Below are 26,674 nucleotides of genomic sequence, written 5' to 3' on the forward strand. Positions count from 1 at the left end.
TTCCTTCTTTCTTTATTTCTTTCTTTCTTTCTTTCTTTCTTTCTTCCTTTCTTTCTTTCTTTCTTTCTTAGTAACAAAGGTACATAGGTACACAGTGATTAAGTGCGATAACAGATAGCGCTCTATGAGTTCCTTAGCTCACAACCAACGTTGGCAAAATCACTGAACTGGGGTGCTATGCAGGATCACCAGCGCTTGGCCAAAACTCGGCACCCTTCCAAGCTCTGGCGATACCGCTATATGAATGAGCCAACCATGCGAAATGTCAAATCCAACCCATAACGCGTTGCTTTTCAATGATTACGCAAAGGCCGGTCGGCTAAGTTGGACGGTGTTTACAAACCAGACGCATCTTTCTCTTGTTTGTCGTTCTACTTATTGCAAAGGTGCATGCATGCAACACAAGTGTCAAAAATTTTTCCTGGTGATATATTTTCAAGGCAGGAGCTTTTTCATCTATTTTCAAGCTTTTAATGTCTACACTAAGTCTAATTTAGAATAATCACCACGATGGTCTCTGATATCAGTTCAGGCCGAACGTTTCACATAGCGACCACAAAAAAATCTAGAGTCACGTGCTAATCATCATGGTCAGCCTGTACATTCTGACCCGGTGCTCGGCTGGTGCGAGCTTTCTTCGTCGCCTTCATAGTTCGCTAATACCGAAGCCGGGGCGACCAGCAAATCAGCTATTTGTCTGGGGGGTATAATTGCTGGTTAGGCCAGCACATTTTCTGACCAAGGTAATTAGGCCAAGTCATACTAAGCCGAGGTTATTACGTCACATCTTGATGACATCGTGGTAATCATGTCAATCGTGGTGCTGACGAAAACATGTTAGTTTACACGGTAAACCACGCTAATTACCGCGACGTTATTATTGAGCATGCTAAATAAAAACATAATAATTAGACCCTATTATTATGCTGACTAATACGATCATGCTAATAAGGATCACGTTACATAGCTCTCCACTAATGGTGGCTTTGTTAATTGCAGCCAAGGTAATTCTTATTGTTTCAATTAAATACTTACCAATTTACTCAGGACTGTTCCGTTTATGTTCATTAGGCACTAGGTAATTACTATAATCATGATTAGAACAGCGCTGCCACGGCCTTCACTTAGAAGCAGACCAGGTAGATGTGTGACGACCAAATCGAAAAGCTGGAAGAAGCTAGGTGATCACAAGCTCCTTTACGGCTCATGCCGTACACAAGTAGGGAATGTCCAAGTTATTTTATATGCACATAAGCTACTGCTTAGCGTCCACCACCGCATCAAACGCTTGAGTCACACAGCCACCATGATAGTGACGAGTTTAACTGAGGCCTTCTCAGAATCAACGAGTTTGTTTCCGAGTTCACGCGTCAATCAGTTTGATTGACAGACCCCCTTGACAAAGATTGAGTCTTGGGCTTTATGGAGGATCGGCCGAAATTCGCCCGAGTTCGCGAACTCGGGATCTTCCCGAGCTCTCGCGACGCTTGCTTATGAACGAGCCAACTGTACGAAAAAGTTAAATCCACCTCTCAGTGCGCTGTATTTCTATGGTTACGATGGAACCATTCATCGCGTCAAGGACAGTCGACGAAGTTGGGCGGTATTTTCAAACCATAGGCATTTCCTTTCATTTGTTTGTCGTTTCACTGAGTGCAGAAGTGCACTCACGAAATAAAAGTGTTAGAAACTTTTCGTGGTCATAGTTTTTAGAGGCAAGGGGTGTCTAATATTATTTTGAAGCTTTTTAAGTCTGCACTAAATCTGTTATAGAATACTCAGCACGGTGGCCTCTGAGATCAGCACCAGCCGAGCGTTTAACAATATCGCGAGCACAGCTAAGTTTGAGGCCACGTGTTAATATTCATGGTCAGCCTGTACATTCTAGCACGCTGTTTGGCCGGTGCGCGTCGTTTTTGAAATCATTGCCCGCTATCACCTGGGCATGTGACAGACAGACAGACAGACAGACAGACAGACAGACAGACAGAGAGACAGACAGACAGACAGACAGACAGACAGACAGGACAGACAGACAGACAGAAAGACAGACAGACAGAAAGACAGACAGACAGACAGACAGACAGAAAGACAGACAGACAAACAGACAAACAGACAAACAGACAGACAGAAAGACAGACAGACAGACAGACAGACAGACAGACAGACAGACAGACAGACATGAAAGATTCACGGTTTAGCTATAAAACCCTCCGAAACTTCGCCCCACACATGATCAATCACTCCGTGAATATACTGTGATTTTTTTGGCTTGATGATATACTTCGCAAATTAGGACAGGACATGCTATGACAGAGCTAACTACGCCAAGTCATGGTAAGGTGGAGGTAATTAGGTCCACATTTTAAGAACACTGCGCTAATGAAGCCATTTAAAACTAGAACCGGGCTAGCTAAAGCATGCTGGTTGGTGAGTTAACTAAATTATGCTAATTACCGCAAAGTTAATTATGAGCGCGTTATGTAAAATAATGCTAATTAGCCCCTCTCTAATATGATGGCAATTGGTATCCTGCTAATCTGGTTTACGTTTAATAGCCCCATACTGATCGTGGCCTTGCTTTTTGCGCCCGAGATAATTGTCTATTCGTTGACACTTTATTAATGAAGGCACGACAGTTCAGTGTAATGGTCGTTGAGCCTCAGCCAATTAGTACAATAAAATTGAGACAGAGCTCAGGTGGTCTTCACTTCAAAGCTGACCATGTATATTAGTAGACGACCAACTTAAAAAGCTGCAAGCTAGGTTATCCCAAGCTCCTCTATGGCTCCAGTCTTGCACAAGTAGAGTGAGCTCACCCAATTTTTTTTTTATATGCAAAGAAGCTGCCGCTTGCGTTCACCGCATCAAACGCTTGACAGCCCCACCGGCACCATCACAGTCACGATCTGAAGTCGGGCCTTCCCAGAATCAATGAGTTTGCATCTGGGTTCACGTGTAAATCAGTTTGATTGACAGATGCCCACGGCGAAGACCGGGTACGACCACCACGTTTGCTCTTGCCGAGGTTCAGTACTCACGTCGAGCGGCACTATTAATCTATCAGCTTTATCGCGTAGACTATGCACACACACACGCAGAAGTAGAAGTAATATCACCACGCGGCCACGATGTCTCGCATTCAATTTCGCTGTGCTCACGACGTATCTAATCACAACCGCGTTGCCGCCGAGATGTAAGCTCCCCCCTGGTGATCACCTGTCCTTATACTTATATGCAATATTTGATAGAAGGTACACGAGCCGCACGAGAGTGCTGCGTGTGCACCCTTGCTGCTTTAGAGAGTGGAAACCTTCATGCTGAAGGTAGAACAAGAGAGCTACCCCGAAAGAGGACAAACGCCCATGAACATGCCAGTAGGAGCCGCGTGGTGGTGGTGGTGGTAAAAAACATTTATTTCAGAAAAAGTTTACTAGAGAGTGCCGACGTGGCCCATCGGCGTGCTAGAGTGGCAAGACCCTATTCCGGGACGCCAGTGGAGCTGGAAGCTGCCCTTGCGCGCTCCACCAAGGAGCGTTGTGCAGCCAAGGTAGAGCAGCCGAGCAGGTGCTCCTCCCAAGCCTCTCTAGTTGGGATAGGAAAAGGGGATGAGAAAGGGACGGGATTAACTGGGCACGATGCTACGACGTGATATGTGTCGGCGAGCACATGACAGGTCGAGCAGGTGCCATTGATTTGCGGCAAAAAGTGCCTGGCGACCGCCGGACTGATAAAGGTGTTCGTCTGCAGGCGGCGTAGCAGTCGTTCGTCCGCTTTCTCCAAACCGCGTGCGGGGTCCGGGTAGAGGCGGCGCGAAGCCCGGTAATAAGCCAAAATTTCGCGAAAGCGCGTCAGGTTGGTATTGCCAGATTCCGTCTCGGGACATGGAGGGGCAACGGCCCGGACAGGAGAAGCGCGGGCAGCGGCATTTGCCGCCTCGTTGCCGGGCAGGCCCGAGTGGCCTGGGGTCCACACTATACGAATGGGATGAGGGTTAAAGCGCCAAGAGGCTGCCTGTAGTAGGCTAGCCGCCAGCGGAGCAATGGAACCCTGAAGGTACTGAGAACAGGCCGAGCGCGAGTCCGTCAGGATGGTGCGTGAGGCAGGGTGAGAGGCGGCCAAAGCTATGGCAACCTCTTCAGCGTGCGTTACTGTGTCTGCTCGAAAGGAGAGGCCATCTACGTGTTTGCCCTCTGTAATCACGGCAGCCGTGAAGTGACCCGAGGGGGAGGGACCCGAGACGTCCACGTAGAAAACACCAGGACGATCGGAGTGTCGCGTATGAAGGGCCGCGGCGCGTGCTAGTCTACGGCCAGGATGGAGGTCGGGGTTCATATTACGGGGTAGAGGTTCCACCCATAGCTTTTGATGCCAGAGCTCTGGTACCGGCTCCAGAGGGTCTTGGTCAGATATCGGGTTAAGGCCAAGTCTGTGTAGAAGACGGCGCCCTGAAGGCGTCTGCGACAGTCGATTGATTTGGTTAACGCGATGAGCTTCGCGCATCTCTGCAAAGGTGTTGTGTACCCCCAGAGCCGTGAATCGGCTGTTGGAAGTTGCAATAGGTAGGTCCAGAGCGCGTTTGTATACTGAACGAAGAAGGACGTCCAGCTGGTGCTCGTGTCTACGACGCAGGCGAAGGTAAGGCAAGGCGTAGAGGACGCGACTGGTCACAAACGCGTGGGCCAATCGGAGGGACTGAGACCCGCGGAGGCCGCCGCGCTTGGTAGACACTCGCCGTATCATGCGGCTCACCTGTTCGCTGGTGCGTCTGAGGCCTGCTATTGTGCCCTTTGGATCCAAGGACGATGTGAGGTGAAGTCCAAGAACCCGAATATTTTGCACTGACGGGACGGGCCCGGACGGAAGAAAAATTTGAGGCGGCGGTAGCGGAGAGACTGAAAGAAGAGCCGATTTAGCTGGAGAGCACTCCAGGCCGCATGAACCTGCGCAGGTGTCCACCAGAAGGGCAGCCTTTTGCAGGCGTTCTTCGATTTGCGCTAAGGAGCCGGTGTTGGTCCAGATTGTGATATCGTCCGCATATAGTGCGTGTTGTATTCCCTCGACCTCGCTTAGAAGAGAGGGGAGGTTCATCATCGCCAGGTTAAAAAGCAGAGGAGACAGGACTGCCCCTTGAGGTGTACCCCGCGTGCCTAATAAGTAAGGGCCGTGTTCGGTAGAATTAAGGCGAATGAAGGCGGTGCGATGTGATAGAAACGCGTGAATGTAGTTGAAAGTCTTCTGCCCGCAGTTTGTGGTAGACAGGTTAGTGAGTATAGTGCTGTGTTTGACGTTGTCGAACGCCCCGCGGAGATCGAGAGCGAGCACGGCTTTATGGTTATGCGCACAGTAGTCGGCTCTATGATATCGTGTTGAAGCTGGAGCAGGACGTCCTGCGCCGACAGATGTGGGCGAAAGCCAAACATCGTGTCGGCAAAGGTCCTCCTGGCCTCCAAGTAGGTGGAAAGGCGTTCGCGAACCATGGTTTCCATGAGTTTGCCTGCGCAAGACGTAAGTGAGATGGGTCTCAGTGCTTCAATACTAATCGACTTTGCCGATTTGGGAATGAATGTCACGACCGATGTGGTCCATTCCGTTGGAAGCGGAGAACCGTCCCATATCGAATTTATAAGGTGGAGTAGCGAGAGGTGTGCTTGGTCTGGAAGATTTGCCAGGAGCGATACTGTGATTCCGTCGCGTCCAGGGGCCGTGCCCCGTCGCATTTTCGTGAGTGCAAATCGTAAATCAGAAAGTGTGTATGGGGCGTCGAGGTCGGTGTTCGGGGCGCCGGAATACGTATATGCTGGGCCTGCGGGATCAATTGTGCGGCAGATGTAGCGGTCACAAAGTTCTCGCGCGAGTTCATCCGTAGTGCCCTGAAAGGCATGCAGAACACGGTGGAGCTGGCGTTGCGTTTCTCCCCTGGTGGTGGAGGGATCGAGAAGGCTTCTAAAGAGTCGCCACGCACTCTTAGAGCTCATCTGCTTTGCAGCCTTCGAACAGGTGTCTGCCCAGTTAGCATCGGAAAGTTGTGCGGAGTATGCGGCCGCCTCTGCAGTGAGCGCCTCAATGCGAGCGCGAAGTTTCCGATTAAGTTTGTTGCGTTTCCAGCGCCTTATGAGCCCGCGGCGAGCGTGCCAAAGATGTAGGAGGTGTGGATCGATTGCAGGAGTCAAATTAGAGGTTGCAAGGGTGCGAGTGTTCGCTTGTTTCATATGAAGAGCGTATGATGCCCACGCTGCATATTCGGTCGAGGAGAGGCCGGCGGGGAATGGTTGCATTCTGAACCGAGTCCAATCGGTGAGACGGGCTTGGCCCCAGTGTTGGCGCATTTTCTGCCGCGTTGTGAACGAAATGCGGAGTAAAAAGTGATCGCTGCCTAGGGTTTCGCCTAAATTCTCCCATGTAGCATCGCGGATGTGACGGGTGAGGGAGAGGTCGGGGCATGTGTCTCGCGTGACCGAGTTGCCGGAACGTGTGGGTTGTGCCGGATCGGTAAGAAGCGTCAGGCTCAGCGAGGAAATGAGCTCCTTGAGCTCTCTGCCCCGGGCCTTCTCGTAGTGGTAACCCCAGTGAGGGCTGGGGGCATTAAAGTCCCCGACAATCACCAGTGGTTGTCGGGCCGCTATACGCAGCGCCCGGTGGAAGAGATGCGCAAACGAAGCCCTTGCAAGGCGAGGGGGACAGTACACGTTTAATATATGTATTGATGGTTGGCCCCTCCGCTGAGACAGCACTGATATCATGCAGTAGTCGTAAGGAAGATCCAGATCGAGGTCAATCTGTACCGCCGTGTAAGCTTTATGCACGAGGAGGCATGTGGTGGTGCCGCCTACATAGGAGCAGTATCCAGAAAGGGATGGAGCAGGGCCAGATTCTTGGAGCGCCAAGACGGCCGGCTGAGAGCCAAGTGAGCTGAGGAAAAGGGAAAGATGTGAACGCTTTCGCCTGTTCCCGAAGCCTCCAGGGTTCCACTGTATGATCTCGAATTTAGACGCAATGTTTGAACGGGACGTACGATTGGTAGCCATCGTGACTGTCTTAGGTTTTATATTTGGTCCTCCATGTCCCGCTCGGATTCCTCAGAGGCAGGGAGGGGCACGGAGGCCGGATTGTCCGACGGCGGGGTGGTGGTAGCCACCTTCAACGACGCCGTGGAGCTGTACCCTCACTGCTCACCGAGCAGGAGCGGGAACGCGATGCCTTTGGTTGAAACTGGGTGATTGCCCAGGCTTGAATAGCCTGGGTAACCTCTACTACTATGCGTTGGACCGAGAAGCTGGTGAGGAGGTGATTAATCGAAGCTTCGACGCACGTGAGGCGTTCCTCTACGCGCGGGGTGCACTCTTCGCTAGGGAGAGTTTGGTTAGCGGGCAAGATAACCTGAGGTGCCCCAGGAGCCTCAAGAGCTTCTGGAGTAGATGTGGCACCGGTTCCGAGTGCTGGAGTACAAATGGTTGCTTGAACCGGCGGTTTAATGGGAGTGGGCTTAGCGCTAGGACTAAGCTTGGACGTAGCTGGCGTAGCCGCCTGGACAGAGGAGGCAATACCGGGTGGCCTTGCAGTGCACTGTTGTTGGGGTTGAAGTCGCTTATTTAAGAGTTCGAGTTGTTTCGTTAAAAGAGAATTTTGCTTTTGAAGTGCCGCAACTTGCTGGCGAAGGGCCGCAAGTTCGGGAGAAGGAGGATCGACAGAAGGGGGTGAGAGAGGCTTAGAAGCAGCTTTCCCTGCCCAACTGCTCACCTGAGGTACCACCGCTGGTGCTTCGAGCGGTGAGAATGCCTGAGTGTTGGCGTGGAGTGGTGGAGCCGACTGATGCAGGTTGGTGCCGCTGTCTGGCTGTGACGAACATGAGGTGGTCCCTCGAGCAGATGTTGAGGGCTGCTTGCGTTTCCGATATTTTCGATATTTTGCCGTGCAGCCACTGGTCCCAGTCTCATGGGCGCCGTGGCAGAGGAGGCACTTGGGGTGGCAGTCGTGGGCATTGAGACCTGCAGGTGCGGGGGTTCCACATTTGGCACACTGCGTTGGAGCGGGGTGAGGACACTGAGGTGGTCGATGGCCGATGGTACCGCACTTGGTGCAAACCGGGACCGTTTTCTTGTAGGCGCGGATGTACGTCGCCACGCAGTGGTAGAAGAGGAAGCGGGGTAACTTCGTGCCCTCGAAAGTCACCACCGCCGCCGCGGAATCTCCGAATTTGCGGACCGCAAGGATAGTACCTCGAGGCCAATACAGTTCAGACTTTATCTTTTCCGGGCTTTCAGCAGGGTTTACGTTGATGACGCCCCTGCATGTATCCCCTGGTGCCTTGGCGTGGCCTCGAACGGGCAGCTGCTGATCCCCCACCTGCAGCTGGAAGTCCCCGAGGAGTCGCTGTGCCATAGGCAAAATGGTGGTGCTACAGACCAAGATGTTCTGTTCCCAGATTGGCCACACTTGAATTTGCGTGGTAGTCCGGTCGCCGAGGTAGCTGCGGATGGCGTCGCCCGCGCGATCGGCCGGGACAAATGTGCGTAGCTCGCAGGGAACGCGAGGTTTAACTACTACGATGTAGTCGTCGCGAGAGAGGCGAGGAGTCTGACGCGGACGCCACTTGCGTTGCTTCACTGGCTGCGAGGACGGAGCAGAGGTAGGCACACCACCGGAGGGATGGAGCGCCGGCGTTCCTTGCAAGGCTGGGGAATGGCGGCCAGCTGTGGCGTCTCGTTGTTGTTGAGACGCAGGCTTCGATTTCGCTTGCTTGAGTTGCCACAGTCTCACCATGTCGTCGAGGTATTCATCTTCTGATGGCATGGTGTTTTCGGAGGATGAAATCTCCATAGACAGCATTTGGCTTGAGGTAGGATCATAGCCCGTAACCACGTTAGCGGCCGCCATCGCCGGGCTGAGAGCCCTTAGCGAGGCGGCGTTGTAGCCGGGAGTGAAGGACGTCCCTCAAGTTGTCAAAACTGGACCCACCTGGACGAAGGTGTTGTCTAGGCGAAGCGGAGAACTTGGCGGTGACGATAAATCCAAGTTTCAGGGGTACCAAGGTGGATGTCCGCAGAAATAGCATAAAATCTACGGAGGCGATGTGGAGTGCGTCCGTCACCATCGAGCGCTCGCAGCGCCCCCTAGGAGCCGCGTGTGGCATTGGCAAAAAGACAGCGCCATAGAGAAATAAAGGTTAAGAGTGGACACTCCCGTAGACCCCAGCGGCCCAATCGACCCTAGCACACCTAGTGGTTGATGAGAGCAAGTGGCGTGCGCTTCCTGTTTCGGTTTCACTGGCGCAAATTTTGAATTACTTTGCATAACCGACGTTTGGCTATGACGAAAGTTCATGATTTCAGACCACTATTCATCGCCCAAATTGATAGTTTTTGTAGGTCGTTTTGATTTAGCGATTCCCTGTTTTGTTTTGTTCAGTGGTTCGTGCGAATCGGTCGTGACGTAATTTTTATTTCGATTAAGTTATAATAAAAAGAGATGCAGGTAATGATAATTCACTACGGTTTTATTCATCGCGCTTGTGTTTTTCTTTTGGAACGAGTGATGAATGTATATATCAGTCAAAGAGACAGAGTATCCGTAATGTTTTATTCAAAGGCAAGGTAGAGTCTGAGAATATAAAAAGCACAATATGACAAAGGTAGACAACAAATGCATCTCGCCGTGGTATGCGGAAGAAACTCGTCCCAGGCTTCTTGTGTGTTCTGCCATTGTTGAAGCACCACGATACACAGCAGTAGCTGCCGTAGCTTGGACCGCCGGACGGCATGGCGTCAGCGCGGTCTGAAAATGTTAGTAAGTGGATGCTTCGCTGTCAAATTACGAAAAAGATATGTGCACGTCATAAGTGTACCAACAAACCCCTTTGAATGATTAGCTAATCGATGCACAATACAAAACCGGTGATACATCTCTGACCCATAAAACTCTGACTTGCAAAGATATACGTCAAGACCACGTACAAAGATCTTCAGAAGTTTCCAGGCCGCTATCCCTTGTAATGCAATGGTATCGCGGCCTGGGAACTTTAGAACAACCTTCGTACGTACGCAGTATCAGCAGAACCTTGGGAAGAAAAATTGTAGTTGAAATTTATGCGGTAAAATTATATTGGAAACGTCAAAAAAATTTGTGAGCAGCTTGCACTAGTGGCACAAGGCTAGCGAAAAAACGAATATGATGGCCACTTGGCTAGTCCAGATTTGTCTCCGGCACACCAAGAATTATTCGTGTTCCGAGCCTTCGGGAAACGCGTCGTGAAGCATGCGAGGCCCAGCGAATGCTTCTCAATATTTTGCACCGAGCCTATGACCTAGCTGCCCAGCTACGCTCAGCGCACAGACGCTCGCGTCCGTGGCAGACGCAGCACGCGTCGCCTCGGCATGACGCCGTGCCGCCTTTGCTATACTGCATACGTTGCACAATGTTCCCGTCTAGCCGCCGCATAGAGCCACAAACTTTCTTTTTAGCGAACTTCCCAGTCCTTACAAGCTTCAGAAAAAGGTTACAACTGCGTGAATGAGACGCCACGTAAGAAACAAACTCGCACACTCGAAGCGCAACGTGTGTGTGTGTGCATCTTTCTATGTTTCTTGCATGGTGTCTTATTCGCGCAAGTGTAACCGTTTTCTGAAAAAATGACCCAACAAGACCAACAACATGTCATTCAACAAGCTTCGCTTGAAAACGTGCCTCACCTGTTATCTCACGCATGAAAACGCCGACGCAGCCGACGTTGACGAAAGCGACGAAAGCTTCTCGCTGTCAGTCATGCATGGGCTTGTCGCTAGGTAGATGGTGTTTATGACAGTACGGCTGAAGAAAAATAATCGCGTAAGGTGTGTTGTATAAATTGTTTTTATGTATAAAAAACATACCAAATTTGGGCGTATAATTATTATTTTGTAAAAACAATTCTGGTGCATTGATTATAACTGTTTTTTTTTTTTGCGCTTGCGCCCTCTGACGTTTGGTGAGAGCACTAGTTCGTTACGTAGTCGTGACGCACTTCCTGAGGCCAGGTTTCGCGGAGTGTCCGCTCTTGTCTTCTTCTTTCTCTATGACAGCGCTACAACCAAGCTGACGGTCCTGCATTGCTGAAGTGTTGACTGAGTGTCGGCGCTGACGTGTACGCATGCACGCGGCGTTTCTTCGATAACCACCGTAAATGCCCTGTTGAGAAAATGTACGAGCCGCCATCACCAAGGCGAAGCCCACCATCGACGTCTTGTCTATTCCCTTACAGCTCGCTGATCCTGACGATAATAGTGCCAGTCATCGTCTACGTAATACTCAACTTCCTCCGCGCCCCCAATGTGGCGCCTGACGATGAAGAATACTCAAAAGCCACACGGGCTCTAAGTGAACAATAATTGTTCGACAGTATGCCTAGGAGTTCCAAGTCATGGCTCGTGGAACTACGCAGACCTCCTTTTGCACCTGATGTCCAATCGAGGATGATAGCGTAGCTCGTCGTCTTTTACACAACATTGACTTGCACGACATGTGTTTCTGACGCCTCGCATATTCTTTCACCGGTTTTTATCAGGCGCTGCTCTTGGTGCCATGGCTGCCGTAGAGCAAGCTGGCCACATACTTATCTGCCTGAGAAGCTCGAACCATCTGCGTAGTACCCCTGATCTTTATTTAGCTAATTGATTAAGAATTTATTGATTTCAATGAAATACGTGATCATATATCTTTCTTTTTATGACTTAGTTTTAACAATCACTACTGCTTAATTATTTCATTTAACGTGGAGTTCTCTGTTTGCTTGGCTAGTTTATCGAAGCTTTTTAAGGAATATTTTATTTCTTTGGTATATTACATCGATATTTGCTCATATTCTTCGCAAATCTTATGAACTCCATTATAATATGATAAGCAATATGTTCATCGTCCTGGAATATATAGAGGTTGCAAAGAAGGAACAGAGTGAAACGCAAAAAAAAATGACACACCGACACGTCCCAGAAATAAACACAACCTCCTCAGTGAAAAAGAGAGCGAATTGCACGAAAGCGAGTGACACTAAGTGGGTTAATCACCGACACGCTTGTGCTCCAGAAAGTCAGGGTGGTAAGGCACCACCAGGTAAATAAAAACAAAGAGGCAGCGGACACGATAACACCAAAAAGTAACAACTAAGCGTTCTACAAGGCAGAGACAGGGTAAGCATGAAGGTATCACAAAGAAAAAAAAAGTTTCGTGCCACAAAACCGTTGCACAACATCGTGCTTTGAAGCGGGACGAGGTAAAATGGGCGTGAAGTAAGAAAGCAGGGAAGGGGGGTGGCGTCGCTGCTGTCACATGGTTGTGCTAAGTGGGTCTGTCAGTGTGGCCCTGCGGGCTCTTTTCTGCCTCTCATTATCTGTATGGTTTTTCATGTCTTCTTGGTCTATTCGGGGGAGGCCGAACGCCAGTGACCAGCGTACTTTGATTTAGGGACTCAATAAACGAACCTGTGTCGTCCAAATTTTCAGTTCTCCACAACAGCGTAGACGCCATGCGTCCGTGCATCTGCCCATTCATCCGTTCGTCCGTTCTTTCGTTCCTTTGTCCGTCTTTTACACTAGTTGCAGACCTCAACGTCAACATCTTGTACTTTAGGACCCCTAGCTTCACTCCATCATCAGCATTGACTTCGTGGATTAGCAGTGATATTCCTTTTCTCATGTTATCACTCGCTCTGGCATGTGGAAAAAGTAAAATTTTCAGCAAAACTCTAGTCACCACATCGTGTGAGTTTCTGTGTCTTTGTTATGTTCCTTTGTAATACACTTTCGAGTCGAAACCAAGACGCTCAAATTTCAGCTTTAGTATAGGTACGTTGTGTGTAGTACATTTCAGTGACTGTACTAAAATAGGTAAGTTACCATTCACAAACGATTAAATCACGTTTACTCAATTGTAACGCGACCACAATTGTAACACGAGGAAGGGGGGGGGGGGGCTCCACAAAGAATAAAAAATATGCAAAACTGAACGAAAAGAACTGTGTTCATCATTGTACTTTTTAGACAACTAGATTGTAACTCAATGACGGAATTAACACAGCCTAATCAAGCGAGTCATTTTGCAATTTATCGTTGTGATCGAACTGCGCATCGGGGTGGCGGTGTTCTGTTAGCGATATCCAAAAACATATCTTCTTCTTGCATACACATTACCACCACTCTTGAAACTATCTGGGCTTTGCTCACTATTGGCCATCAAAAAATCGTCTTAGGCGCATGCTATCGTTCCCCTTCGTCGTCCTCAACATTTGTTAACGAACTCCACGACGTTATGAACCACATCGTAACACGTTTCCCCAGTTATCCCTTATTTTTACTCGGTGACTTTAACTTTCCGAACATAAATTGGACTACACAACCAGTTTCCATTTCTCCTTTTTCGACACAAGCTTCTGAGTTTTTTAACTTTTGCTCTATCTTTTCTTTAACGCAATTAGTAGATCATTCAACTAGAATATCATCTCACGCAGCTAACACTCTTGACTTAATCCTAACTACGCGGCCCGATTTTTCTTCCGACATAACGTACTTGCCCGGAATCAGCGATCATTCTCTTCTCAGTTTTTCTTTTAATGCATCATTCCCAAAAGTTTCAAACAACAAAAAAGTAATTCGTGACTACAAAAAGGCGAACTTTCAGGCTATTAATCACGAGCTATCCATCTTTCTTGATACTTTTTTGGCAAACTTCGATGATCATTCTGTTCAAACTAACTGGGACATATTTGCGCGTAAAGTTTACGATCTAACAGAAAAATTCATACCAAAACGCACTATCACATGTAATCATCGCGCCCCGTGGTACAACGCCCACTTGAAAAGGCTGTCTAACCGTAAGAAGCGCCTTTATCGTTCTGCCAGGAAATCGCCAACTGATTCCCGATGGGAAGCTTACAGATTAGCATCGAACGCTTACATATCTGCATTAAAAGCTGCTAAATCTTCATTTTTATCCCAAACCCTGCCATCCATGCTTAATAATAACGTTAGAAAGTTTTGGAAAGTCATAAATCCGCCACATGATAACAGTATTTACTTAGAAGACGCATCGGGCAATTCCATTTCCTTGAGTGATTGTGCGGCTGTGCTCAATGATACATTCACGAAAAACTTTTCTGTTCCTTCCACAGTTAATGCTCCTAGCGTGCAGACATATAATTTTCCTGTAATGTCCTCCATCTGTATCGAAGCGCCAGGTGTGGCTAAGTTGATTGCTGGACTTAAATACCATCCTTCTCCAGGTTACGATTTAATAGACTCGAAGTTTTTGAAGAATACAAGTTCATTTAGTTCTATTATTTTAACAAAAATATTCCAGCAGTCACTTGACACATCTACGCTACCCATACAATGGAAAATAGGTAAGGTGGTTCCACTCTTCAAAACTGGCCAAAAAACATCCCCCGCAAACTACCGCCCTATATCTTTAACCAGTACCTGCTGTAAATTACTGGAACATATCATATTCTCACATCTAGTCAATTTCCTTGAATCAAATTCGTTTTTTACATCTGCACAGCACGGTTTTCGCAAATCGCTCTCATGCGAAACACAGTTAATATCCTTTACTCACAAGCTGCATATCATTTTAGACCAATCATCAAAAGTTGACTGTGTTTATTTAGACTTTTCCAAAGCCTTTGACAAGGTATGCCACAAGCTGCTACTACACAAACTAAGCAAACTCCAACTCGATGACACCATAATGAAGTGGATTGTATGTTTCCTTGAAAATCGCTCGCAATTTGTTTCAGCTAATAATCATAACTCTTCATTCAGCCAGGTTTCCTCTGGTGTCCCCCAGGGATCTGTTCTTGGACCTCTTTTGTTTCTTATTTACATTAACGATCTGCCTTCTCTTATATCCTCTAATGTTCATTTATTTGCCGACGACTGCGTAATTTTTCGCGAAATAACTGCTGACAACGACTCCTACTCTCTCCAGTCAGATCTAAATAGTGTAAGCAACTGGTGCAAAGAATGGTTAATGGAACTTAATGTCAACAAATGTAAAGTAATGCGTGTATCGAGAACTACTAGTTGTATGCCTATATATTACCTGAACAATACACCACTTGAAATCGTTTCCTCTTACAAGTACTTAGGTGTTCATATTACCAACAACTTAACTTGGACGAAACACATCGAATACATTATTAACAAGGCAAACCGCATGCTAGGTTATTTACGTCGAAACTTTTTTTCAGCCCCGTCTTCTTTAAAACTTCTTCTATACAAAACACTAATCAGATCAAAACTAGAGTATGCAACACCAGTATGGGATCCTTGCCACGACAACTTACTCACCGCACTTGAACTTGTTCAGAATAATTCAGCCCGTTTCATACTATCAAATTACAACAGAACGGCAAGTGTAACGGCAATGAAAAGTAGTATTGACCTCCCATCCTTAGCATCACGACGTCGCATTTTTCGCCTAACTTTATTTCATAAGATTTATTACCATGCTTCTCTCCATGCTGAACTGCTTTCACAACCTCAGTACATATCATGTCGAATTGACCATAATCATAAAGTTGGAGTTGTTTCATCTAACACTAAATATTTTGCTGAGTCTTTCATTCCAAAAACATCCCGAGAGTGGAACCACCTTCCCGCCGATGTTGTTTCCATACGCGTTAATCACCTGTTTCATCAAGCATTAGCTAATATTGTATAATCAGGATAATCTATGTTTTTTCTATTTAAACACATGCTCTGTTTTTTCTATGTTTTGTACATCTTGTTACTCCCACTCCCCTCTTCAATGCCCATGGCCTTGAGGGTATAATAAATAAATAAATAAATAAATAATTTGTAAAAATTCGAATAAATGCCGTATGTGTGGTTCATTGACCTTCATTGGTAACACAGCACCCGTTGGTTATGTTGGCTTCAGAAGGGACGGATAGAAACGGCAGATTAGCGCAGTATTTACATATGGCATGCCATCGAAACAGCTGACACCGCAATTACAACGATTTGTGGTGATACTGTAAGGGACTTTCCTGAGCCATGTACAAGGTAATATTTCTAACATATTCATAGGTTTTTTGTGGCAACAAACCGTCGATATGCCACGAGGAGTAGCCACATCCGGGACGTGGCGTCTGAAGAGGTCTTCTTTACACGTTTCCAAACTAAACGTTAGAACTTGTCTAAAACAAAATGGACAAGCAATGGGTTACCAAACGTGACTTTGCCAAACATGAGTCGTTTTTATCACCCCTGAGAAGGAGAAGACGATTCATTCGCGCGGTGTCCCAACAGAGCATCCCTTTCTTAAGCATTGTCATGGGGCGCTCGAGGGGAATATAGCTGGTAGGTAATGTGTTTTCTGTGTATTATTAAATGGAAACAATGTTTATTCAGTGCTGATTGTTATAGAAAAGAGATAATGAAAGCATATTTGCCGCCTACCCAAAATAATTGATTTTGTCAACTGAGATGCGCGTTTTTCACATGTCATTTTCCAAGGAATAATAAACTTTCAGACCTGATACGCATAGTATCCATATATTCGCACCATTATCTTGTATGTCTAGTACTAATATTCTGAAAATTTGATATAATAAATTCCAGCTTGCCATACGGGCTCGGAATGCTGACGGTAAACATATCCACACCTATCAAGTTTTTTTTTTTAGAGACGCTTTTGCCAAAGATTATTTGCTGCTTTAAAAATAGTTCCTATTTACTTGGCGAGTCAATACACGACACTCCTAAAATGTTAGAAGTGTATTTATTATTTTTTGTTCTTGAACCAGCTTGACGCGTAACTTGTGTTCTAAGTATATTCACGACCCCAGATGGTCGAAATATCCGGAGCCCTCCACCACGGCGTTTCTCATAATAATATGGTGGTTCTAGGACGTTCAACCCCACATATCAATCAAATATGTTCCTTTCTGTAAACATGATCTGAAATCCTCGAGACGTACGATGGGAAGTTTCGTCCTTCTATTTTGGCTTGCAAAAAAAAAAGAAAACCATGGTTCGGGGATTAGAACACGGGCAGATCGGGAAAGCTAAGGAAAGGTGCATTGCAACGAAGCTAGCTGCGTGCGTGGGTTAGCGCCACCGACAACAGATGCGGCGATTCCTTCAAGCCTCGTGAATCTCTTCCATGCGGCCATCCTATATGTGGCCAATATAGCAAACATGCCAACAGTACAATGGCGTGGGATGGCGCATTCTGTGCATGCTGTTGGCTAGAAAACAAATACGTTCGGTACGTTTTTCGCGAAGTCCGGAAATGAGTTTTTCAGCAGCCAATGAACCAATCAATGAAAACTTGTGCAGGTTTATTTCTGTACGTTGTTAAATCTAAAAAAAACTCCAAATAATAAACAACATGGGGATAGAATATCAATACACTCACGTCAACACTTTGTGGGTGAAAAAACGCCAGGCCTGTGCAGCATAGGTGCAGCACGGTCCCAGCGAAACCTAGAAAAGTGGCCTTTCATAACCTTCTCAAAACACGCGTTGGGTTACTACTGCAAGCACACTTGCTTGGTACCCACTAGGGCGTTAATAATGAACTTCTGGGTAGCAGGCCTGCATTCTCTATGCTATTTTTTGTGATTCTTCTAACAAGCGTGGTCTCCGCTTAACACCTGCTGGGAATTTCGTACCGATTGTCCCTGCAGTGGCTGACGATAATGAAGGATCATGGCTGAAGTGGGTGTGCACCACAGTTAATAGGTGAACAACAGCAAATCTTTGTGATGGTTAGGAGCACTGCACGGGCCCACTTGTTACGCTATTCGCATCGTGCGACGACTGGTTGTTCTTTCGCTGTTGTAAAACGCTTTACAAGTCGTATTAATGTGATTGCTTTCCCGACATCAAGCCTGCCTAAGGCAAGTTTGACAAGTCACAAGCACCGGTGCAGTTCAGTGGTAGAATTCGGGGCTGGCACCCAGCGGACCCGAGTTGAAGCCCCACTGTGCCATCGGTGCTACGTCATGTCTGCCTAAGGCAAATATGGCAACAAGTTACAAGCACCGGCGTAACTCAGTGGTATTGGGCTGGCACTCAGTGGACCAGGGTTCAAGCCCCACTGTGTCATTGGTGCAATTTTTTTTATTTTTTCGGGATGTGATTACGGACACCGGCGACGGCGTTGGACAACAACAACTGCGCGTGACCCGGAAAAGGATCTAATTGCAGCTTTTGCTGTAAAACGCAAGAATTGAAGGAGAGTGAGTGTTTTTGTAGAAAATGTTCGCACCCAGATTGGGTGTATTCGTGCTGTAAAGGAAACCCATATTGCGTAAGATGCCTGCTATTGCCCTATTAGGGGCGAAGCTCCTTAGGGTCTAGGGCAGTTCATTCCTCTGGCGTAGCCAGCATAGCCAGCCAGCCAGCCAGCGAAATAGACGCTTCGCCTTACTCTTCATTTTTTACTCCGTGGATATGCTGCAATTTTTCTTGCAGGCCTCGAACAGAAATGCCTGATATATAATGTCAGTAGTGCGCCTTTTGATATCTTTTTTTACAGTACGTGCTCGAAGATAGGTAGGCGAATCAACAAACCTATTGTCGTCTTACAGCTTCAATGTAATAAAACCGGCTCTGACGCAAGGAAATACTAATGACACGTAGACTTTCAAGTTTTAAGGAAACGTGATAGCTGCAAGAGATGAGACCTTGGTACGCAAGCGAAAATACATCTTGACACCAGGCGCTTGCGTTAACATGTAAATTATGTAGTGACAAAAATACGGGCTTGCTAGAGACGACGAAGACGTTTGTTGTGGCAGAGGCTCGTGCTGCTGCAGCTGCTGCTGAAACCGCTTGCTGCTGTCTCGCTGCTGTTCGGCCCATTAAATGGTTGCATCACCCCGGCGTGGCGTCTAACAGTATTCTTACATTTGGTGGAGAGTGCTGCTTGTCTCAAACTGGAACTCCGTTCCCGGACTCTACCTCAACCCCCCGCTCATGACAGTGAGCGGGCGGTTGAGGTAGAGTCCGGGAACGGAGTATGTTGATGAGTATGTTGTATCTTACGCTAGTCGCACCCTTACTAAAGCGGAAAAGAACTATTCAGTCACCGAGAAAGAGTGCCTTACCATTGTTTGGGCAATCACGAAATTCCGACCTTACGTATATGGCCACCCATTTGACGTCGTGACTGATCACCACGCATTGTGTTGGTTGTCTTCATTAAAAGACCCATCTGGTCGCCTAGCTTTCTGGGCACTACGTCTCCATGATTATGACATTCGTGTAATTTATCGGTCAGGCCGCAAGCATTCGGACGCCGACGCTCCTTCTCGCTCGCCACTTCCCCACGATTAGGTTACAGCGTCTAATTCCCGCTACGAATGTTCTTCACTTGAACATGTCGACATGTCCTCTGAGCAACACCAGGATCCATGGATAGCGTCTCTCTTAGAGTACCTGTCTCAGACGTCTCCAAGTACCGAAAACCGTTTACTTCGACGAACTGCTCGCCATTTTACCATCCTTGACGGTCGTCTGTACCGGCGAAACTACCTATCTGATGGCCGCAAATGGTTGCTGGTGATACCTCGCCACTTACGTTCTGACGTCTGTGCCTCCTTCCACGCTGATCCGCAATGCGCCCACGCAGGTGTAGTGAAGACGTATGCTCGCCTACGAATTCGATATTACTGGTGCGGAATGTACCGCTTTGTTAGGCAGTACGTCCGTTCATGTGCCTCGTGCCAATGCCGGAAGAGCTCCCCTCGCACAAACAAAAGGACCGCTCCAGCCACCGCCTTGTCCTTCTCGGCCTTTCGGCAGCATCGGAATCGACTTGTACGGTCCCCTACCATACACACAAAATGGAAACCGCTGGGTCATCGTAGCCGTGGACTACCTTACGCGTTACGCCGAAACTTCGGCACTTCCCGAGGCCACTGCGCGTGAAGTCGGCTTGTTCATTCTGCACAACCTCGTCCTCCGGCATGGTGCGCCCAGTGAGCTTGTTAGTGACCGTGGGCGTTCCTTCTTGTCGGAAGCTGTAGAAGCCCTCCTACGTGAATGCAACACCGTGCATCGAACAACCACCGCATATCATCCCCAAACCAACGGGATGACCGAGCGATTTAATCGTACGCTGGGTGACATGTCCTCCATGTATGTTTTTGATGACCATACGAACTAGGACCCCGTACTGCCATTCGTTACGTACGCTTACAACAGCGCAGTTCAATCTACAACTGGATTCTCCCTGTTCTTTCTTTTTATGGTCGGGAACCTACATCGTTTTTGGACACTATCCTTGTGTACCGCCCAGACCCTTCAGAATCGACGACTTTGGCCGAAGCCGCCACATATGCCGTAGAATGTCGGCAGCTCGCACGTGCGCTTACTACGCACGATCAGGCTCGCCAGAAGGACTCCCATGACCAACGCTCATCTCCCTCGTCATACGCGCCTGGAACAATCATGTGGCTCCACGTGCTATCGTCTGCCCCAGGCCTTCGCTCAAAGTTCACACCCAAGTATACAACAGTCCGTACAGGATCTTGCGCCAGACATCACCAATCAACTACATGGTTGAACCTGTTCAGCCACCTACAGATCAACGGCGCCGCGGGCGTGAAACTGTGCACGTTGACCGTCTAAAACTTCACTACGACCCACCAGTCGTGTCTGTGCCATTGGTCGCCAGGATGGCTCCTTTCGCACAGGGGAGTCAATGTAGTGACAAAAATACGGGCTTGCTAGAGACGACGAAGACGTTTGTTGTGGCAGAGGCTCGTGCTGCTGCAGCTGCTGCTGAAACTGCTAGCTGCTGTCTCGCTGCTGTTCGGCCCATTGAACGGTTGCATCATCCCGGCGTGGCGTCTAACAAAATACTTACAATTACATCATATGAAATCGTTATGATAGGAACGTTTTCTTGTGAAAGCTCCGCAATAAATGCGCTGCGTAAAAGCAAGAATCTCGGCTCAATAATAGCACCACAATCATTATTCTACACTTTCTTCGCTTAGCTGTTGCACTATTATCAGTGCATTGAGGCGTATAAGACCAATAATAGTGAGAACATTTTATGATTCTTATTTTATTGTCAAATCAGAGAGGTGTTCGGCTGTAAACTTGCAAACTGCAAGAAATTGAAAACATTGTACTATCTGATGCTGCACAAACAAAATACAAGAAGAAAACTAATGCGCTTCCACCTGAGACTCTGAACAGTGTGACTAGTTTTGAGCTATTCGCTTGTCTTTTCTGCACTCGATATCACTCCCCAGTCTCTGATTGGTCTTGTGAAATTGCCGTTAAACTTGCACATCTTTTCCAGCAACAAGACCTGCGAAGCTGTACGCCCACTCTTCTACAACACGCGCGAATGACGAACTTTGATCTGCTGATTGATTGATTCATAGATTTATATGTGCAGTTTAACGTCCCAAAACCACCTTACGATTATGAGAGACGCCGTAGTGGATGGCTGCGGAAATTTCGACCACCTGGGGTTCTTTAACGTGCACCAATATCTGAACACACGGGTCTACAACATTTCCGCCTTCATCGGAAATACAGCTGCCGCAGTCCGGAATCGATCCCACGACCAACTTTGATCTGTGTTTGCCTCGAAAGGTTTTACTGCGAAAGTTGTTATGGGATCACAACAAGGGTCTGGCGCAGCGCCGTAGTTGTCCGCTGCTACCGCCACTGCCGCCACCGACTTCCGTAACCACTGTCACACGAAATAAGAAAAAAAAAGCTTACACTACCAATGACACAGTGGGGCTTGAACCCCGGTCCGCTTGCTGTCAGCCCAATGTTGTACCACTGAGCAATGACGTTTTTTTTTTGTTGACTAAGCTATGCCGGTGCTTCGGGCTTGTTGGCAAACTGCCCTTCTAGACAGGCTTGATGTCAGAAAAGCAATCGCGTTAATACGACTTATAAAGCGTTTTAAAACACCGAAAGAACAACCAGTTGTCGCAGGATGTGAATAGCGAAACGAGGGGGTCGTTCTATGCTCCAACCCATTACAAAATCTCGTTCTTGTTCTACTAATAACTGTGGCGCATATCCACTTCAGGCGTAATTCCTCATCGTCGTCAGCCACTGCATAAACATTGGCACAATATTACTCCTAAAGTTTGCAGATATCAGGCTTCTCAGAAGACTGACGAAAAATAGCATAGTGAATTCCAGCTATACTACGAAAAAATGTTATATAATAATGCCGTAGTCTTTGTCAACCAAGTGTGCTTGCAGTAGTTACCCAACGAGTGTTTAGAAGTGGCTCGGAAAGGCCGCTCTTCTTGCTTTCGCTGTGACTGTGCTGCGCCTTCGTGCAGGCCTGCTGTTTTTATTTTTTTAACAGTTAGTTTGCTGTCGCCGTTTTTAAGGCTGTGCATTTATATTATCCACTCAAGAGAGGAAGGCTATACTTCCGCTTCACTAAGAATACAGACGTCTCTACCAATTACGTTTCAAGTTGGTGTTCATATACAAAAAGTTGTAGATCAGTGCAGTGAAGAAGAGAGCGCGGCTATGCCATCCTCAACGACGAAGACATCATTGCCCATACCGATCCTACAGGCTATAACAACCCGTAAAAGAAATCTAGAAATAGAACGAAGACTTCAATCGCGTAATCCCGTGTTTCATTTGAAAGTGGGAGCTGGACGGCTCTTTGAGCTAGAGTCTGGACAAGAATGAAAGACAAAACAAACGAGTTTTGCCTGACCAAGGTTCCGAGTGGCCGGCTCACATTATTTCCTGAACCGAGTTGTTCACGTTCACGTTCTCGTCACGGCACATTGTGTTTCACGGCACTCACTTCCGGGAAAGGCTGCGCCACATGCTTGCAAGTGGGCCCCAGGCAGTTGCATGCGCACTTTCGTTTAGTGAAGACCAAAAGCTGAAGTCAATAACGAAAGACATGAGTTTTCAAAGACGAGACGTGCATTTCGTAAAGCGTTTCTCTTGACGAGTCAACTAAGCCCATGACCGTCAACTAGATGGAGTTTCTCCTGGAGCCAGATTTTTACTGAGAACATTGGCGAGTCGTCCGTACGATAATTTTTAGCACACAGGATCTTAGAATTTCTGAGAAGCCATAATACCTTAGAAGTCGGCTGCTTGGGAGAAACGGTGGCCCGAATCGGATATCCCCGAGAAAAGAAACAGAGTTTTGTGATTCTAGGGAGCTCCAAATTTCTCCGAAAAACTTCCAACAGCCTTAAACCTAATATGTACACAAAGCGAGTACGTACGAAGGCATCACTCAGTTCTAGTCGATGCTGCAGGGCTTTGGCGCTAAACCAAGCATTCAGTTTTGGTACCTGTGGTGACGACAGAAAGGCGATTTCTGGCGAATCGTTCATTGTATGATTTGTCGTTGTGATATTTTATGCAAGCTGATACATTGTCTTGAAATTGACGTGAGATATCTGAAGCAATAAGTTAATTTACACTTTCTTGACTAGCTTCAACAGTGGCCAGAAGGGAAGGTGTTTGAGTTTCGGAATGGGCACCCCTGGATGACTCGAGTGCTCGGTGGCGGCGAAAGAAGAGGCGTTGTCCGATGAAGAGCCGCTTTGTTGCAGTACCCAGGCGTCTGCCCAGGTCCAAGCCTAAACATTCGCTCTTCCTTTCACATTCAACCACCCTCTTTTCAGTCCTCGTTAACACAAACGGTGTAGAAACGAACCAATCCCTTATGGGGCTCACATAACCACCATTCATCGCAGAAACACTTTCATACTGGACACGGCATTGGGAAAAAGTACGCCACAATATCTCATCTGCCCACCTAACCTTCTGTCTGTGATGAGATTAAGAAGTTTGCGGGTATAAATTGGCAGCAGCAAGCACAAGACCGGGCTAACTGGCGGAACAAGGGAGAGGCCTTTGTCCTGCAGTGGACGTAGTCAGGCTGATGATGATGATGATGATGATGATGATGATGATGATGACGCCACAATATAGAACAAGCTAGGGCATGGCTTGTCACCCACTCTTTCCCACGTTAGCCCGTGTAGCGGTTGACGTCCACCAGTAGCCATTCCCAGGATCCATCTCCGTCAGCTCACGCAATAAACGTCGCTTCGTAGAAGCCTCCCTAAACAAAGTGAGCACACCATCGCGCCCTGTGCGCTGATAATGCGTGCGTGTGACTGCGAGGCTCCCCGCCATCCCTAGAACACTCAGGAATAACGTATTTCCAGGGGGGTGGAACTGGCAAGCACGTCCGTATGCTTCTAAGGCCACAGCGCCTCCAAAGGACGAATACATAACAACTCTGTACGTCAATATATGTCGGTTGGCTTAATGGTCGCGTCATTCCGCCATTTTCAAACGGCACACGTGAATGCCAAACAATGAACATAAAACCAGACATACAGGCTTGATCTGGTTCTTGCGAGGAGCACTTATCGGTAGGCTTTCCCCTTTTTGTCCCAAACTGGGGCCGACTTCGACGGCTCTGCTCGTGAACCCTGTGAACGACGAAATCACCTTTGTTCCTTTACGTTGGTATTCCGGGTTTGCTTACATGGAACGCAGGAACTCCCTATGTGCTTTGAAACAGCCGTATACACTTCGCCCCACAACAACCACGCCAACCTGCATACCCCATACTAACACTCCTCCCTCTCAAGAGTGTTACTGGACACTCGATGTCCAGGAACTCGATACAAAAAAACGCTCGAATAACTGCACTTAATATAGGCGCACGCACATGCGGGAACAAATTTTCACTTCAATATTAAACGGAGAAGTTTCGCGTCATACTGCAAAATAGACACAGAAAAACATATGTAATACTCAAAATGAACATACAAAAAATCAGACACACTCTGAATGAAATCAAAAGGACTAATAAGTTCTTGTTTACATGACTCAGGGCACGCGCACTGTGCAGACTCCTGTTGCGTAGTGTCTCACACAATCCTTGTCCCAACACGTGAGACCTTCTCCATGCAGCCACGAGGCCCCGCAAAGCACACTCGAATGGAGCGACGGACCCGGTGTCATGTATATCTTAAGGCGCGTTTGCACTGGAGTGACACGATGCCGATTTTGGTCTGCCGAGTGTCTCTGGGAGTACCTTTTGTCTGGTCGTCGTCATAGTTACACTGAAACGACACAATCTGCCGATTGTCTCTGGAAGACTTCGTCCGTGCCTTGTCGTGCTCACAGCCTTTCGTTGGCCAATTCTGTAGTCACACTGGAGGCACACGCAGTGATATCGACTAAACTTGCGCACTTGCACTACATTTTCAGCCATGCTTCCTGCTCCACTATTGTCCCTTTCCGGCTACATGGCGCCGCCCCCGCCATAATTCGTGGCATCGAGGAACTAGAGTGTTGAAACACAAAAGCGAAGTGAAGAAACGACTTCCATGGGGTGCGCGGATGCTTATTCAAATGCCGTGGAAGCCACGTAGGGGGCATTGCATGTTATATCTCCCAATATTTCCGACTTCGTGGTCGTTGGAAGCAAAGACATGGGCAAACTTTTAATCAGCTGCAGATCTCCCAACGATACTCCAATAACAAGTCTGCCCATGCGTTTTTCGGGTGTTTTCGGTCTGTCATAGTGTTACACTACGACTACGTGCTCTCTTTTTAGGCATCGTCTTCATCGTTGACCTAGTGTGAACAGGGGGTCTGGTGACTCGCCCGCTGATGGTCTGCGTCTGCCTTTTGTCTTCGTCGGAATCGTGTCAGTGTTGTGTCGCTATACTGTACACGCTTTTACTGCCAAAGAATCGCACCGAAAAATAACAAAAATGAACGCATTTCACAAACACTGCCTCATTTCATCTACAAACTATTCTTACAGAACACATCTAATACACCAAAAACGCAGTTCTGACTCAAAGGCAAGTTGAAATTGCAAGAACCGAAACAACAACTAAAAATCGCCGTTCCAACAAGAAAAACCTTTCACATCATGCACAAACTGTAATCTCCTCGAGCGACTTAACATCACGCATGAAAATTACATTCAACGTCGCGGATGGTCTCTTGCATGGCCATTCAATTCACGGTAACTACTTCAGTCGCTACACAAAACATACACAAACAAAGCAAGCCGACAGAACATTCTATTGCAATAATCTTCAATGCACTGAAGACCATGTTTATTCAAGACGTGACAAAGCATCAGCAGCCTTGTTCAGCAGGCCTAAAATACAAGCAATTTGTGTGTAACATTCACATTTTTTTTCAACTGTGGACGCCTTCCGTGTCGACTGGCTCCGCCTCTTACTGAGTGCGACTGGTCGTTCATGTTCACCTTTTTTTTGGGAGTGGCAAGCTCTACTTTCCGTTTCCAATGGCTCCGTGTACAAACAGAACACTTTGCGGACCTCTTCAACTCGATGAAGCGCAATCTGTGCCACCTTGTTCCACGGCAGTGTTCGACACACGCGAACTGCTATTTCCGAAAAATACTGACTTTCCCCTGAAAGCCTTTCTCAACGTGACCACCTATCGGATAACGCCATACTTGAACACTAAACCAAAACGAAAATGTATATACTGTAAAACACGGCTTTATTCGAGTGCACCTGAAGCTAACACACGTTGATGATGATATATACAGATTACGAAGTTGTACAAATGATGATATGTACAGATGACAAAGAACAGTCAGCATCTGCGCTCACACCGATTCCCTCTCGCGCCTGAAGCAGCCACCTGGCTGCGCGGTAGCA

General features: G+C 47.5%; 1 long non-coding RNA gene across 1 annotated transcript in view; it reads right to left on the reverse strand.

Annotated features, from left to right (window-relative positions):
• The window catches only part of LOC142774904 (uncharacterized), a 34,049-nt gene that overhangs the window by 6,657 nt on the left and 718 nt on the right, over window positions 1-26,674 (reverse strand). The window lies entirely within an intron of this gene.

This window comes from Rhipicephalus microplus, chromosome 2, assembly GCF_043290135.1.
Source record: "Rhipicephalus microplus isolate Deutch F79 chromosome 2, USDA_Rmic, whole genome shotgun sequence".
Classification (NCBI taxonomy): domain Eukaryota; kingdom Metazoa; phylum Arthropoda; class Arachnida; order Ixodida; family Ixodidae; genus Rhipicephalus; species Rhipicephalus microplus.